Raw genomic sequence first — 15,103 nt, 5'->3', positions numbered from 1 at the left:
TGTTTCTATGAGATCCCCCCTCAGGGTGACTTGGATAGGTTGGGTGAGTGAGCAAATTCATGGCAGATGCAATTTAATGTGGATAAATGTGAAGTTATCCACTTTGGTGGCAAAAATAGGAAAACAGATTATTATCTGAATGGTGGCCGATTAGGAAAAGGGGAGGTGCAACGAGACCTGGGTGTCATTATACACCAGTCATTGAAAGTGGGCATGCAGGTACAGCAGGCGGTGAAAAAGGCGAATGGTATGCTGGCATTTATAGCGAGAGGATTCGAGTACAGGAGCAGGGAGGTACTACTGCAGTTGTACAAGGCCTTGGTGAGACCACACCTGGAGTATTGTGTGCAGTTTTGGTCCCCTAATCTGAGGAAAGACATCCTTGCCATAGAGGGAGTACAAAGAAGGTTCACCAGATTGATTCCTGGGATGGCAGGACTTTCATATGAAGAAAGACTGGATGAACTGGGCTTGTACTCGTTGGAATTTAGAAGATTGAGGGGGGATCTGATTGAAACGTATAAGATCCTAAAGGGATTGGACAGGCTAGATGCAGGAAGATTGTTCCCGATGTTGGGGAAGTCCAGAACGAGGGGCCACAGTTTGAGGATAGAGGGGAAGCCTTTTAGGACCGAGATTAGGAAAAACTTCTTCACACAGAGAGTGGTGAATCTGTGGAATTCTCTGCCACAGGAAACAGTTGAGGCCAGTTCATTGGCTATATTTAAGAGGAAGTTAGATATGGCCCTTGTGGCTACGGGGGTCAGGGGGTATGGAGGGAAGGCTGGGGCAGGGTTCTGAGTTGGATGATCAGCCATGATCATAATAAATGGCGGTGCAGGCTCGAAGGGCCGAATGGCCTACTTCTGCACCTATTTTCTATGTATGTTTCATTCTCCTTAACTCCAGGGAATACAGCCCAAGAGTTGCCAGACGTTCCTCATACTGTAAAGAGAGAGGGCGAGAGAGAGAGAGAGAGAGAGAGAGAATTAGACATTGCAAGAGAGAAGGGAAAGAGCGGGATTGAGAGAGAGTGAATGAGCCATTACGAAGGACAGAGAGCAAGAGAAAGAGAGAGGGGCATATTGTGTGCTGTGGACCCCAGAACAAAAGATACAGTGAAGCGAAATGGGAGCTGATACGGTCTAATCCTGGTCAGCAGCAACGTGATATTCGGCTGTGCCAATACGGAGCAGACCCTGGACAAAGAACAAGCGAAAGACGGATGAAAAGGACAGTCTGATAGATTGCAAAAGCAGAAACAGAAACACGATCGTGCAAGCGGGAAGTTGGATGGTTACTCTAAACGAACACGAACAGGAAGATGATTTATTTTTGATTAGAAGGATGACGTGCTAAGCTGCAGTTTGTATTCAGTTATTTTCCGCCGGAGATGAAGCTGAATTTAAGAATCCTTCTCCGAGTCCTTCAGTCAGGGGACTGCTCTTCACTGGTTTGTCTGTGGAATCCATTCAAGGTTAGCTTAGAGCCGCAGGTCGGCAAGTAGCTTTGAACGGAAGGTAGAGACGAAATCGGGGAATACTAAAAGGAAATCCAGATGAGGCCACGTTAATCTGCACGGTGGTACTGAAGAGCTGAAGTGAGCTTATTTCAGTTCAGGCTGTATAACAGTTAGGGCGGACGTACTTATATTCTGGATTACTACGTGACTCAGTGATTCAGACATCAGGCAGATCTGGTTGAGAGAAGGGCAGGACTGGTAGCTAAGCATTCCAGGATTCAGACAGACTAGAGGGAGGTAAAAGAGACTGGGGAGCTGCACGACTGCTCAGATAGAATGTCACAGGGTCAAGGTCATCCCAGAGGCTCGTTCAATAAGACAATGTAGGTAGAACTCAAGAATAAGAAAGGTGCAATCTCTGTGATGCTATTGTACTAGTAGGCCACCTTATAGCAGTAAGGGTTAAGAACAGAAATATCGGCAGGTTATGAGCTGATGTTACAACAATAGAGCAGCTGTAATGGGTGAATAATCTCCTCAGAATCACTGGGACTCCCTTACAGTCTGCAGCTTGGATGGAGCATTATTTGTTAGGTGTGTTCAGGAAAGTTTCCTGGAACAGTATGTACATTGTCCACCAGGACATTTATAATTGATCCATTCTGAGTTAATTGGTGTTAGAAGTGTGGTACCCTGGTTCACATCTTTACTGATAAATTATAGGTACAGGGTATTTCATTCAGCAGCTCTGTCACAGAGAAGTTCAAGATGAGCCCCAGCTTGTACACATTTGACTATTGAATTAGAATGGGCTCTTTTCTTTTATAACCATATAACAATTACAGCATGGAAACAGGCCATTTCGGCCCTTCTAGTCTGTGCCTAACTCTTACTGTCACCTAGTCCCATCGACCTGCACTCAGTCCATAACCCTCCAATCCTTTGCTGTCCATATAGCTATCGAATTTAACTTTAAATGACAGCATTGAACCTGCCTCAACCACTTCTGCTGGAAGCTCGTTCCACACAGCTACCACTCTCTGAGTAAAGAAGCTCTCCCTCATGTTACTCCTACACTTTTGCCCTTTAACACTCAACTGATGTACTCTTGTTTGAATCTCCCCCACTCTCAATGGAAAAGGCTATCCACGTCAATTCCATCTATCACTCTCATAATTTTAAATACCTCTATCAAATCCCCGATCAACCTTCTACGCTCCAAAGAATAAAGACCCAACGTGTTCAACCTTTCTCTGTAACTTAGGAGATGAAACCCAGGTAACATTCTTGTAAATCTTCTCTGTACTCTCTCAATTTTATTGACATCTTTCCTATAATTTGGTGACCAGAACTGTACACAATACTCCAAATTTGGCCTTATCAATGCCTTGTAAAATTTCAACATTACATCCCATCTCCTATACTCAATGCTCTGATTTATAATGGCCAACATACCAAAAGCTTTCTTCACCACCCTAACAACATGAGATTCCACCTTCAGAGAACTATGCGCCATTATTCCTAGATCCCTCTGTTCTACTGCATTCTTCAATGCCCTACCATTTACCATGTATGTCCTATTTTTGATTAGTCCTACCAAAATGTAGCACCTCACATTTATCAGCATTATACTCCATGTGCCATCTTTCAGCCCACTCTTCTAATTGGCCTAAATCTCTCTGCAAACTTTGAAAACCTACTTAATTATCCACAACTCCACCTAACTTAGTATCATCTGCATACTTACTAACCCAATTTACCACCCCATCATCCAGATCATTAATATACATGACAAACAACATTGGAACCAGTACAGATCCCTGAGGCACACCACTAGTCACCGGCCTCCAATCTGACAAACAGTTATCCACCACTACTCTCTGGCCTCTCCCATCCATCCACTGCTGAATCCATTTTACTACTTCAATATTAATACCTAACGATTGAACCTTCCTAACTAACCTTCTGTGTGGAACCTTGTCAAAGGCCTTACTGAAGTCCATATAAACAACAGCCGCCGCTTTACCCTCGTCAACTTTCCTAGTAACCTCATCAAAAAATTCAGTAAGATTTGTCAAACATGACCTTCCACGCACAAATCCATGTTGACTATGTTACATACCTCAAGGAGATCTTGTGAGAATGATGTAATGGTCTTTTCGAGGGTACCTGATATATTTTTCCCGCCGATGTGAGGTCACGTGAGGACATGTTCATGACGAGTATATAAGGGAAGACCTCAGATGACGCAGTTAGTTTTTAGTTTTTAGTTTTCCAGCTAGAACGTTAGTCTGTCTCCGTTTCTGTTGCGTGTTTATTTTATGACGCAGTTTCATTTTTAAAACGGAGTGTTACGTTCTGTTACAAGGTACAATAGTGCTGGACTGGCAACTTTTGCTAGATGTGTTGATGTACCTTTTTCCAGTAGTATTGGAGAGTGAAGACTTTATCGAAGTACAGGAGATGAAGGATTAAGAGAAGTCGGGAATGTTCGGCAATTTAATAAAGGATCGACCTTATCGGGTCTTCGTTGAAGAAGTAGCGACCTGCATCGAGATAACTCTTGCCAAAAGAGCAGGGAGTTCATGCAAGGTTCTCTCTAGAAATTAAGGTCAGTTGTTTTTAGCCGTTTATTTCCTGCATCGTGAGTCCTTTGGACAGAACCCACAGGAAAGTCACGTCTATGAAGAAATCCTTCTCCAGAGAAGTCTCTCCCAATTGAATGTATAAATCTGTTGGACTTTCGAACTTACCATTTTAAGAACTGTATCTGACTTTACCGCTTTAAGAACTGTTTTCGCATTTAACGCTTTAAGAACCAGTACCGAGTGACGATTTGTTGACGGCCGCATTGTGGTTAACTTCCGGTTAAGGTTTTCGTTTGTTTTTTTTATTGTTTATCCGTGTTTAATAAATGTTTGTTTGTTTTATATAACCTGCCTCGATTGATATTCATTGTTGCCGGTTACATAACATAATTTTTGGGGGCTCGTGGGATCTTGTTCCAATTTTGAGTTTAAGTGCTGGTAATTGCCATTCTGATTTGGAAAAGGGAAATACCCGTTTTTTTTTTAGTTTGATTGGTGTGTGAGTGGTATTCGGCAGCAATGAATGTTGACGACTTTATGGACACGCCTGGCCCGGTGTTTTTAGTGAATGCGAGAAAATCTGTGGTGTTGAAGATTGCTAGGAAGTTGGATATTAAGGGAATTACGAAGAACACCACAGAGGCTTTAATACAAAGAAAAAATCGCTGAGCATTATATGGGTTTGAAGACGTTAGATGATGAGGTCCAATGAGTAATCTGGAAGTCTAGTTACATCTTGAACAGATAAAGTTTGAAAGATTTAAAGCGGAAATAGCCGAAAGAGAGGCAAATAAATTAAGGGAATTTAAAGAGAGGAAAGTAAACTAAGGGAAGTTAAAGAGAAGCTGAAAACCAGAGGAAATTTGAGTTAGAGGTGGAGAAATTAAGGATGGGAAATCAGTCTTCTGGTTCTAAGAAACAGTTTATTGCTAGTCGTGGGGTTATTTTGGCTCCTCCATTTAATGAAGCTGAAGTGGACAAATATTTCCAGCATTTCGAAACTATTGCTCTGAGTTTAGGGTGGCCGAAAGAGCAATGGCCAGTGGTGTTACAAAGTGTAATTAAAGGCAAGGCACAACAAGTTTATACAGCTTTAAATGCTGATCAAGTGCTGGATTATGATATTGTTAAACAGCATATATTAAAGGTATATGAGTTGGTTCTGGAAGCGTATAGAGAAAGATTCAGAAATTATAAAAAATCTGTGGAAAAAACTTATGTGGAATTTGCCTATGAGAAATCTGTGTGTTTTGAGAGATGGGTTTCCTCTAAAAACGTGAATGGGGAGTATAATAAATTAAAAGAGTTGATTTTACTGGAGGAATTTAAAAGACGCATTCCCGTTGAAGTGAGAATATACTTAAATGAAAGGGACACTGCTACATTGCAGGAGACTGCTATATTAGCTGATGAGTATGCTTTAATTCATAAGAATAAATTTTCTCCAGGTAGAACATTTAAAAGGAAAAATAGCACAGAGAGTCAAGGTAAACCAGAAATTACACCTGAAGTTAGTGAGAAAAGTAAGGATGAAGGGACACATGTGAAGGAAAGACATTTTGGTATTATTTGTAATTATTGTAAGAAACCTGGACATGTAGTAGCTAACTACTTTCAATTGAAAAAGAAAGAGAAAGAAGCCGTCCCAGATGCTTGTATGCAGCATCTTGAAACACCTGTAAATTCACAGGGTTTAGAAAATACTAATGAAGATGTGTCAGAGTCTGACCAAGTTAAGAAGGGATATGAGACTTTTATAACAGAAGGAGTTGTATCCTTGAAAGAAGGATCCAATTCAGTACCAAAAAGAATACTTAGAGATACTGGAGCTTCTCAATCACTAATATTAGACAGTGTGCTAAAGTTTAGTGATGAGTCTGACATTGGAGAGCTAAATTATATAAGCGGAGTTGGGAGTGCCCTTATGCCAGCATATTTACATAGAGTAAATGTAAGGTCAGGATTAGTTACAGGGGTGGTTAAAGCAGGACTACAATCCAGTTTACCTGTGAACGATGTTTCTCTTTTGTTAGGGAATGACTTAGCAGGTGGACAAGTGTTTCCTGAAGTGCAGTTAACAATAAATCCTAACTCTGAGGAACCACAGAGGGATTCTAACACAGATTCTTCCTGTATTGTAACAAGAACTGTACCTAAAAAGACTGATGTAAAGGATGAGGTTGTTACCCATGACTGTTCAATACAAGAATGGAATTTTGAGGATGCATCAGAAACTTTCTTACCTATATTGTTTGATCAGGATTTTGGTGGTAAGTCTGATCAGGAATATTTGTCTTCATCTCGGAAGGAGATGATAGCACAGCAGGGTAGAGACCCTGAGATAGTTAAATTAAAAGAACAAGCTCTTCCAGATAGTGAAATTGAAAAAGTGCTAGTAGGATATTATTTTGAAAAGGGGGTATTAATGAGAAAGTGGAGATAGCCTACAATTCCTGCTAGTGAGGAATGGGAAGGTAATCATCAGGTAGTAGTTCCTAAAGTTTACCGAAATGAGATTTTAACTATGGCTCATAGTATTCCTTTGGGTGGTCATTTAGGTGTAAAGAAAACTATGAACAAAGTTTCTAAACATTTTTATTGGCCTAGTTTAAAAGATATGGTGACATTTTGTAGAACGTGTCATACGTGTCAAATTGTGGGTAAACCTAATCAAGTTACTCCAGTGGCCCCACTGCAACCAATTCCAGTATTTGGTGAGCCGTTCTCAAAAATCATTGTAGACTGTGCAGGTCCTTTGCCAAAAACTAAACTGGACATCAATATTTGTTAACTATTATGTGCACAGCGTCTAGGTTTCCATATTCTTAGGAATATAACAGCCAAAACTGTGACAAAGGCTCTTATAAAATTCTTTACTTATTTTTGGTTGCCTAAGGAAATACAATCGGATCAAGGCAGTAATTTTATGTCTGGATTGTTTCAGCAGATAGTTTATAAACTGGAAGCAAAACAGATTATTTCATCAGTCTATCATCCAGAATCACAAGGAGCCTTGGAGAGACTTCATTCTACATTAAAAACTATGATTAGGACATATTGTGTGGAAAATGAAAAGGACTGGGATGAAGGTATACATTTACCACTTCTTGCGGTAAGGGAGGCAGTTTTAGTCCTTTTGAACTTGTATTTGGGCATAGAGTTCGAGGACCTTGGGCCTTGTTGAAGGAACAGTGGATTAATAAAGAGGTACACACTAATTTGCTAGATTATGTTTTAAAATTTAAAGAAATATTATATAAAGCTTGTAGCTTGGCAAAGGAAAATTTAAAATTAGTTCAAGAGCAGATGAAGACGTGGTATGATAAGGAAGCTAGGATGAGGTCATTTAAGCCTGGGGATAAGGTGTTGGTTTTATCCCCGGTGCAAACGAACCCATTACAAGCTAAATTTCATGGTCCTTATGAGAATAAATCTAAGGTAAATGATGTGGATTACGTGGTAAAAACCCCAAATCGAAGAAAGACAGCACAGCTGTGTCATGTAAATATGATAAAACCGTATTATGAGAGGGAAGCTGCTACTATGACTGTTGTGATCAATAATGAGTCTGATCTTGATAAAAACTTAATGGATGATTCATCTGAAACTCATTTTAAACCCAACATTATTTTAGCCAGGTTACCAAATTCAAAAATTCTAGAAAATATTGATGAAAATTTAGCTCATTTACAGCCAGAGCAGAGAGAGCAGATGAAACAGTTAATTTTTAAATATAGAGATTTATTTCCAGACGTTCCTAGAAGAACCAGCATAGCTTCACATAATGTAGCTGTTGGAGATGCAAAACCCATAAAACAACAACCGTATCGAATGAACAGGGAAAAATGTGAACTTGTTGAACAAGAAATTAAGTATATGTTAGAGAATGATATTATTAGACATTCTAATTCGAATTGGAGTTCCCCGTGTGTTATGGTGCCTAAGCCAGACAATAGTATTAGGTTTTGTACAGATTACAGGAAGGTGAATGCTGTGACAAAAACTGATGCATATCCAAACCCTAGGGTAGATGATTGTGTGGATGAAGTTGGACAAGCCAAATTCCTTACAAAGATTGATTTGTTAAAAGGTTATTGGTGTGTTCCTTTGACAGATAGAGGTAGAGAGGTTTCTGCATTTGTAACTCCATCTGGGTTATATGAATATAATGTTCTTCCATTTGGGATGAAGAATGCACCAGGTACTTTTCAGAGGATGATTAACAGTGTGATTCAGGGATTAAAAGATGCAGATGCCTATGTTGATGATTTAGTTACAGGAAATAATACGTGGAAAGCACATATTACTGCTGTGGAGAAACTATTTGAGAGACTTTCAAGAGCTAACTTAACCATTAACTTAGCTAAAAATGAATTCGGTCATGCCACAGTGACCTACCTTGGTTATGTTGTGGGTCAGGGAAAATTAGCACCTGTGCAGGCGAAAGTTCAGGCAATTTTAGAAGTACCCACTCCAACTGGTAGAAAAACTCTCAGAAGATTCTTGGGTATGGTAGGATATTACAGAAAATATTGTAAGAATTTTGCGAACATTGCTCTTCCATTAACTAATCGCTTCAAGAAAAATGAAATTTGTTTGGACAGAGTCTTGTCAGGAGGCATTTAATAAATTGAAAACTATAATATGTAGTCAACCTGTACTTAAATCTTCTTGACTTTGAAGAACCATTTTCGTTAGCTGTAGATGCTAGTGATGAAGCTGTAGGAGCAGTGTTACTTCAAAGAGATGGGGGTGATGAAGTTGATCATCCGGTAGCTTATTTTTCTAAGAAATTTAATGCCCATCATAGAAATTATTCAATGATAGAAAAGGAATTATTCTCTCTTGTTTTGGCTTTACAACATTTTGAAGTGTATGTTAGTACTACTCGTAAACCACTTACAGTTTAAACTGATCATAAGATGAAAAACAAAAAAAGATGATTATTAAAAGTTTAATGTTACTGGAGTACAATATTTTGATCACTCATATTAAGGGTAAAGATAATGTGATCACTGATTGTCTATCTAGATGTTAAATGTACAATGAATTTTTTTAATGGAGTGCTATGTTAACATTTGTAACACTCCTACTGTACATTAGTTTGTAAAGTGCTGAAGATAAGACTGTATATATCGTGTACGTTGTAAGTTTTATACCTTTGTATTTTTTTGTGCATATTCTTAATTGTTAAAATTTTGCTCTTTAAGGGACCAAATTGTTTTGGAGGGAGCTGTTACATACCTCAAGGAGATCTTGTGAGAATGATGTAATGGTCTTTTCGAGGGTACCTGATGTATTTTTCCCGCCGATGTGAGGTCACGTGAGGACATGTTCATGACGAGTATATAAGGGAAGACCTCAGATGACGCAGTTAGTTTTTAGTTTTTAGTTTTCCAGCTAGAACGTTAGTCTGTCTCCGTTTCTGTTGCGTGTTTATTTTATGACGCAGTTTCATTTTTAAAATGAGTGTTATGCTCTGTTGCAAGGTACAATAGTGCTGGACTGGCAACTTTTGCTAGATGTGTTGATGTCCCTTTTTCCAGTAGTATTGGAGAGTGAAGACTTTATCGAAGTACAGGAGATGAAGGATTAAGAGAAGTCGGGAATGTTTGGCAATTTAATAAAGGATCAACCTTATTGAGTCTTCGTTGAAGAAGTAGCGACCTGCATCGAGATAACTCTTGCCAAAAGAGAAGGAAGTTCATGCAAGGTTCTCTCTAGAAATTAAGGTCAGTTGTTTTAAGCCGTTTATTTCCTGCATCGTGAATCCTTTGGACAGAACCAACAGGAAAGTCACGTCTATGAAGAAATCCTTCTCCAGAGAAGTCTCTCCCAATTGAACGTATAAATCTGTTGAACTTTTGAATTTACCATTTTAAGAACTGTATCTGACGTTACCGCTTTAAGAACTGATTTCGCATTTAACGCTTTAAAAACCAGTACCGAGTGACGATTTGTTGAACAGCTGCATAGCGGTTAACTTCCGGTTAAGGTTTTCGTTTGTTTTTTTATTGTTTATCCGTGTTTAATTAATGTTTGTTTGTCTTATATAACCTGTCTCAATTGATATTCATTGTTGCCGGTTACATAACAACTGTTCTTAATCAGACCCTGTCTATCCAGATAATTACATATACCATCTCTAAGAATACTTTCCATCAACTTACCCACCACTGACGTCAAACTCACAGGCTGATAATTGCTAGGTTCACACTTAAAACCTTTTTTAAACAATGGAACAACATGAGCAATATGCCAATCCTCCAGCACCATCCCCGTTTCTAATGATATTTGAAATATTTCTGTCAGAGCCCCTGCAATTTCCACACTAACTTCCCTCAAGGTCCTAGAGAATATCCTGTCAGGACCCGGAGACTTATCCACTTTTATATTCCTTGAAAGCGCTAGTACTTCCTCTTCTTTAATAATTATAGTTTCTATAACTACCCTACTTGTTTCCCTTACCTTACACAATTCAATATCCTTCTCCTTAGGCTCCGCACATAGCCGTCAACTCTGATTCTCTAAGGGATCAATTTTATTCCTCACTATCCTTTTGCTATTAATATAACTGTAGAAACCCTTTGGATTTATTTTCACCTTACTTGCCAAAGCAACTTCATATCTTCTTTTAGCTTTTCTAATTTCTTTAAGATTGTTTTTACATTCTTTATATTCCTCGAGCACCTCATTTACTCCAAGCTGCCTATATTTATTGTAGATCTCTCTCTTTTTCCGAACCAAGTTTCCGATATCTCTTGAAAACTATGGCTCTCTCAAACTTTTAACCTTTCCTTCCAACTTAACAGGAACATAAAGTTTCTGTACCCTCAGAATTTCACCTTTAAATGACCTCCATTTCTTTTTTGGCATCCATTAGTCTCATGAGACCATGGATTTGCGCGTTGGAAGGTTTCCAGAGCGCAGGCCTGGGCAAGGTTGTATGGAAGACCGGCAGTTGCCCATGTTGCAAGTCTCCCCTCTCCACGCCACTGATGTTGTCCAAGGGAAGGGCATTAGGACCCATACAGATTGGCACCGGTATCATCGTAAAGCAATGTGTGGTTAAGTGCCTTGCTCAAGGACACACACGCTGCCTTAGCCAAGGCTCGAACTAGCGACCTTCAATTCACTAGACGAACGCCTTAACCACTTGGCGATGTGCCACGTGCCAACCTACATTTCTATATTACATCCTTCCCATAAAACAAATTGTCCCAATCCACTCCTTCTAATTCCTTTCGCATCTCCTCGAAGTTATACTATTGTCCAGTAAAGTGATTACGATACGTGGTTATGGATGCTGCAGGGGAGGAACGAAGCCCGCCCTAAAGGGGAGAAGGAGTATGAGACTTGGGTTGAGCAGACCTCTCTGTTGCTGGATGAGGGGCAGTGCTCTGATGACGAAAAAAGACAGCGATAGGTTGAAAGGTTGAAGGGTCCGGCTGTTGACGTGGTGAGATCCGCAGAGACAGTGCTTTGCTACTTCTGAGGCCGACATGCAAGCGCCAGAAAAGGTGTTTGGCGCGACAGGAAGCCAATTGGAACTTATGACGGGGTTTCAGAACATGCTTCAGGAGAAGGCGGAGAAGCTTTCTGCCTACATTTTTCAGCTAGAGAGGCCGCTAAATTGTTTGCAGTGAAGAGGAGTCATTCAAACAGCCGGGGTGAATCAGTTAGCAATGGACCAAGTGGCGAAAGGTGCCCATTCACCAGACCTGATCAACTGGGGTTTCTGAATGTCTCGTAAGACGCGAACGCCCACCCCCCCACCCCCGTTTTGTCAAGCTGATCAGAAAAGTAAGAGAGGGGGAAAATGCGGTGGATGCGCGGGAGGCCTCCGCCGCAGAGTACAGTCCTTGGTAGTGGTCCTCTTGGGTGAGGTGACCACTGATAACCCACCCCAGGGGAGTGGTGAAGGAGCTTGTTGCAGAGTTTAGGACTGAGATGTCCTGGTTGTTATCAGCAGGTGTGCCCCCCACCCCCATACAAAAGAGCTCATAGACAGGCGGAACCGCTAAGGGGACGGATTACACAGAGGGCTGCATGTGGCCAGTGTCCCGCGAAGAGGGGAGCGACCGGCATTGTCTGTTACAACTGTGGTGAAGAGGGACACTTCAGGCGGGAGAGTGAATGACAGGAAATTCCTCGGAGAGTGAGACCCCGGGTACTTAAGCGGAGGGACCCAATGACGGAACGGCCTGGCATCTCGGGGGGAAAACGTTCCCAGCAATATATCCAGTAACACCCTAAAGCATAAAAACCTATTCCTGAAGGGTTAGTGGGGCCAAGCTCCAGTGGATCACTACGGATTGAGGGACCCATGCTAGACCCATACTTGACATCATGAAATTGCTTTGCAAACGATGTTATTAATGACTGGATAACAAATTATTTCAAAGTCATGAAGACATGATTATTTGTGGTGGGGGGGGGTGGAGAGTAGTGCCCTCGTTCACACCTTTACTGTTATGCTGTAGGTATTTCATGCAGCAACTCTGTAAAAGCTGTTTGTTCTGATTTCACCCTGTTTGGGTTATTGTTGAAGGTAAGCTATTGTTGAAGTTATTTCTTCAGTGGTTTGATCGAGGCGCGACTGTACAAGCGCGTGGACGTTAGCCAGTTAGAACAGCGAGGAGAGTTTAAAAGGAGACAGCTTTACAGAGCGGGTAATGTGTAGAGGGAGACAGAGTAGGAAGTCTTGGTTCAACGGGGCCTCGGCGATAACGGGTCCAGGCAAGGTAGTTTGCCCGTGTGGATTACGGGCAGGAAGAATGTGTGTGAGGCCGGAATTCTGTGCTAGGTGTCAGATGTGGGAAGTTCTGGACATTCGGAGCCTCCCAGACGGCCACATCTGCACCAGGTGCGTCGAGCTGCAGATCCTTAGGGACTGCATTAGGGGAATGGAGATACAGCTCGATGACCTTCGCCTGGGAGAGTGAGGAGGTGACAGATAGGAGCTATAGGCAGGTAGTCACACCGGGGCCTGGGGAGACAGACAAATGGGTAACAGTCAGGAGAGGGAAGGGCAAGAATCAGATGCTAGAGAGTACCCCTGTGGCTGGCCCCCTTAACAATAACTACTCCAGCTTGAGTAGTTGGTGGGGGGGGGGGGGGGCGGCCTACCTGGAGGAAGTAACAATGGCTGCGCCTCTGGCACAGAGTCTGGCCCTGTGGCTCAGAAGGATAGGAAAAGGGAGAGGATGACAGCAGTGATAGGGCACTCTATAGTTAGGGGGTCAGACAGGAGAATCTGTGGACGCAGGAAAGAAGTGCGGATGGTCGTTTGCCTTCCAGGTGCCAGGTCTGGGATGTTTCTGATTGCGTCAAGATATCCTAAAGTGGGAGGGAGAACAGCCAGAGGTCGTGGTACATATTGGTACCAATGACATAGGTAGGAAAAGGGAGGAGGTCCTGAAAACAGTCTACAGGGAGTTAGGAAGGAAGTTGAGAAGCAGGAAGACAAAAGTAGTAATCTTGGGATTACTGTCTGTGCCACGTGACAGTGAGTATAGGAATAGCGTGAGGTGGAGAATAAATGCGTGGCTGAGGGATTGGATCGGGGGCAGGGATTCAGATTTCTGGATCACTGGGACCTCTTTTCGGGCAGCTGTGACCTGTACAAAGAGGACGGGTTGCAGTTGTATCCCAGGGGGTCCAATATCTTGACAAGGAAGTTTGCTAAGGCTATTGGGGAAAGTTTAAGCTAGACTTGCTGGGGGCTGGGAACCAAACTGAAGAGACGGAGGAAGAGGCGATTGGCTCACAAATAGAGAAAGCTTGGAGACAGTGCGAGAGGGAGGATTGGCAGGTGATAGAAAAGGGACGAGCTCAGACCAATGGTTTAAGATGTGTCTATTTTAATGCATTATGAACAAAGCGGATGAGCTTAGAGCGTGGATCAGTATTTGGGGCTATGATGTTGTGGCCATTACAGAGACTTGGATGGCTCAGGGGCCGGAATGGTTACTTCGACTGTCAAGCTTTAGATGTTTCAGAAAGGACAGGGAGGGAGGCAAAAGAGGTTAGGGCGTTGCACTGTTGATCAGACACAGTGTCGCAGCTACAGAAAAGGAGGAATTCATGGAGGGATTGTCTACGGAGTCTCTGTGAGCAGAGGTTAGGAACAGGAAGGGGTCAATAACTTTACTGGGTGTTTATTATAGACCACCCAATAGTAACAGGGACATTGAGGAGCAGATAGGGAGACAGATTTTGGAAAGGTGTAATAATAACAGGGTTGTCGCGATGGATTTTAATTTACCAAATATCGATTGGCATTTCCGTAACGCAAGGGGTTTAGATGGGGTGGAATTTGTTAGGTGTGCTCAGGAAGGTTTCTTGAAACAATATGTATGTACGCCTACAAAACGAGAGGCTGTACTTGATCTGGTATTGGGGAATGAACCTAGTCAGGTGTCAGGTCTCTCAGTGGGAGAGCATTTTGGAGATAGTGAACACAATGCTATCTCCTTTACCATAGCATTGGAGAGGGATAGGAACAGACAAGTTAGGAAAGCGTTTAATTGGAGTAAGGGGAAATATGAGGCTATCAGGCAGGAACTTGGAAGCATAAATTAGGAACAGATGTTCTCATGGAAATGTATGGTAGAAATGTGGCAAATGTTCAGGGGATATTTGCATGGGGTTCTGCATAGATATGTTCCAATGAGACAGGGAAAGGATGGTATGGTACAGGAACCGTGGTGTACAAAGGCCATTGCAAATCTAGTCAAAAAGAAAAGAAAACCTCACGAAAGCTCAAAAAAACTAGGTAATGATAGAGATCTAGAAGATTATAAGGCTAGCAGGAAGGAGTTTAAGAATGAAATTAGGAGTGCCAGAAGGGACCATGAGAAAGCGAGCAGGATTAAGGAAAACCCCCATTCGATCCATCCTGTTTGTTTCAGATGGATTGCAAGCAACATTTGGAAGCTGGTGTGTGCTTTCACATTGACCGAGGGCCAACTCGTGTGTGACTGTGTTGATAAGCTCGAACTTGTGCACACTTGCCTGTTTAATTAGAACTAGACAACGGGGTGACCCGTTC

Source organism: Mobula birostris, chromosome X, assembly GCF_030028105.1.
Source record: "Mobula birostris isolate sMobBir1 chromosome X, sMobBir1.hap1, whole genome shotgun sequence".
NCBI lineage: Eukaryota > Metazoa > Chordata > Chondrichthyes > Myliobatiformes > Myliobatidae > Mobula > Mobula birostris.
The sequence above is the reverse complement of the archived record's forward strand: the minus strand, read 5'-3'. Positions refer to the sequence as shown.